At 40.0% G+C, this 3,291-nt stretch overlaps 1 non-coding gene across 1 annotated transcript; it reads left to right on the top strand.

Annotated features, from left to right (window-relative positions):
• Positions 1–1,325: 1,325 nt before the first annotated feature.
• LOC130045603 (U1 spliceosomal RNA) lies at positions 1,326–1,488 on the top strand. Its single transcript, XR_008795583.1, has one exon. It is a non-coding gene; the product is annotated as a U1 spliceosomal RNA (small nuclear RNA).
• Positions 1,489–3,291: the final 1,803 nt, after the last annotated feature.

The raw sequence follows: 3,291 nt of genomic DNA, 5'->3' as shown, positions 1-3,291 counted from the left end.
TTCTTTCTTTCTCTCTCTCTCTCTTTCTTTCTTTCTTTCCATACCTAGAGGTGTTGTAACAAATGCTACTTTTAGCATTTGTTAAAATGAGGAGGAAGCTCAAAGTGGTAGAGCACATGCCTAGCATGTGTGAGACCTTGAGAACTGTATGATCCCCCAGAGCACCATCACTTTGGAGGCCTCAATTCAAAAATAACAAATGTTGTTAAGGATGGGATCTGTCTCCCTTACAATATTCTCTTCTCCATTCCTAAACTTTCAGATGAAACAGAACCAGGAAACCAAAAAACAAAGGAAAATTTTTGTTACTTGAACATCTGTCTTTCTGTCTTGAGGCACCTGATTTTAAATGGCCACATCTGCATTTTATGAGTGCAGGCTTCTGCTTTCAAGCATCCCTGAAACTTTTAAGCTCCTTGAGTGTTGAAAAGTTTTAAACTTCTGCTTTGTCTTATCTTTTCATCCTAGGTATGAGAAAGATAATAAGTGACATCTGAAGAGAACCATGGCCTGCCTTTATGAGAGGGAAGTATGGCATTCTTTTATGTTCATTTATTTCCTATTTTCTTGCGTTTATCTTTTTATATTCTTTGAAGCTTGCATTGTGTTCTCTGAACTCTGAAATTTCTACCAGATGAGCAATTTAATTAACCCACGATCCTTTAGAGAACGTTGTGAACAAATAAATCATCCTTGAGATTGAACTGGCAAATTAAAAGAGATTTTTCTGGTATCACGAGTATTTGGCCTAAAATTATTTTCAGGTGATAAATAACATTCCGAAATAGTTAAGCATTCAGTTGGTTATCTGAACCTTTGTAATCTCTTAAAGTAGCTGAGACAAATAAGATCCAAAATATTAGATAGAAAAAAAAATATTCCAAAGCTTGATGACCAGTATTCCAAAGAATTCATCTTACAATATATATTTGGACAATTATTTATTTAGTTCAAAAATATATTTTGAAGAATGTATTCTGGTTACAGCATATTTGTTGTTTTGTTTTGTGGGGTTATTTCTCTCTGTCTGTCTGTCTGTCTCTATGTCTGTCTCTCCCTCTGCTTCTATCTCTGTCTCTCTGTTCCTGTATCTCTGTCTCTGTCTCTGTTTCTGTCTGTCAGTCTCTCTCTCTCTCTCTCTCTCTCTCTCTCTCTCTCTCTCTCTGTATGTGAAAGCATATAGTGTTAAATGAGATTGTAAATTTTAAGTTAGGATGAACCACTTTGGAGAACTGCCAAATCTATGAAGATATTCTTTATTATCTTAAGTAATAGCAAATTACAAAATTCCACTAAAGAGCTATCATACTTTAAAAACTATTTCCATACTTACCTGGCAGGGGAGATACCATGATCACGAAGGCAGTTTTCCCATGGCGAGACTTATCCATTTCACTCCAGATGTGCTGACCCTGTGATTTCCCCAAATGTGGGAAACTCGACTGCAGAATTTGTGGTAGTTGGGGACTGCTACAAAACTATTTCCATTTCTCTCCTTTATCTTTGTGATTTATTTTTTTTCATGAAAATAGTTCCCTAATGAGCACATTTTCATTTTTCTCTCTCCTTATCTATAGACTATTAAAATCAACCGAGCTGCTTAATTATTTAGTTAAGAAAAAACACCCTAATTGGAAAGCATCATCATTTTGCAACTAATTTTAGAATTTATAGCTTCATAGATGCAGCTTAGGAAAAACTTACCAAAAGAACCTCAAGATTCTAATTATATGAATATATAAATTACATATCTTCATGCTATATTATCATATACATTAAAATTTTAATTGATACAGTGCAAACTGATGAGGATAATTACCGAGGAATTTTAAGAGTTCCCCCTACTGATCAATGCAAGCACATCATTTATTTTTAAAATGTGTACTAGTTGGTTCTAAAGAAAAGTATCTTAAATAGATATAACTGCTACTAGTTAGCTTTCATGGGCTGGAGCAATAGCACAGTGGGTAAGACGTTTGCCTTGCACACAGCCAGCATGGCCGACCAGAGTTCGATTCCTCCGCCCCTCTCGGAGAGCCGGGTAAGCTACCGAGAGTATCTTTGCACGGCAAAGATTGGCAAGCTACCCCTGACGTATTCAATATGCCAAACACAGTAACAACAAAGTCTCACGATGGAGACGTTACTGGGCCCGCTTGAGAAAAATCGATGAACAACGGGAGGACAGTGACAGTGATTTAGCATTCATAAGACTACATGGAAGACTACGCATTTATTGATGAGGATTGGAGTTCAGTGAGTCTTCATTCTTCTGAGCACAAGAACACCTGAAAGATGGTTTAGAAAGCAAAGAGGCCTGGAACCCCCGGGCCCCAGGAGATTGCATTTAGTTATTCTATTTAGTTATTTGCTTTTCGCGTCACACCCAGCGATGCACACGGATTACTCCTGACTCTGCACTCAGGAATTACTTCTAGTGGTGCTCAGGGGACCATATGGGATGCTAGGAATCGAACCCGGGTTGGCCGCATGCAAGGCAAACACCCTACCACTGTGCTATTGCTCCAGCCCCACAGTTTAGTTATTCTAGGTGGGCTGTGCTCCTTGTTCTTTCAGTTCCCTGCCTTGCCTACTGAGCAGTCAAGCAGAGTCAACAAAAGGATCTGATATAAAGCATTTCACAAATCATTTAAACTTAATCACTTAATCACTTAACTTCCCGTTAGTCGTCGATTTGCTCGAGCGGGCGCCAGTAACGTCTCCATTTGTCCCTGTCACGTGCTAGTGTAGCCCAATGACATCTGTTCTCTCCGGGAACATGAAGGGTCTCAAACCGATCGTTCATGATCTTGACGAAGAAGTCTGACCATCTGGAAGGTGGGCGGCCACGCGGTCTTTTGACATCTCGTGGAATCCAATCATTAACAGCTCTAGTCCAACGGTCGTCTTTAAATCTCATTACGTGACCAGTCCATCTGATTTTCGACACCTTGGCAAATGAGACAGCGTCCCTGATCCTTGATCGTCGACGGATGTCAGAACTCCGGATTCGTTCTCTCATTTGAGTGAAACGTGATATTCCAAGCATAGCTCTTTCTATTCTTCTTTGGGAGACCTGAATAGCGTTCTCATCTTGTTTGCATAGGGCCCAGGTCTCTGAGGCATATGTTAATGCAGGAAGAACAGTGGAATCAAAGAGATGTGCCCGGAGCCGGAGGTTCTTCGTCCTCTTAGCTAGTTCTTCGATGTTATTGAAGGCGTTCCAAGCCGCTCTCTTCCTCCTGCGCAGCTCGGGTGCCAGGTCATTTGTCATGTTGACCTCTCGACCTA

This window comes from Sorex fumeus, unplaced genomic scaffold, assembly GCF_029834395.1.
Source record: "Sorex fumeus unplaced genomic scaffold, SorFum_2.1 ptg000128l, whole genome shotgun sequence".
Classification (NCBI taxonomy): Eukaryota; Metazoa; Chordata; class Mammalia; order Eulipotyphla; family Soricidae; genus Sorex; species Sorex fumeus.
This window is presented reverse-complemented; position numbering and strand designations above follow the sequence as displayed.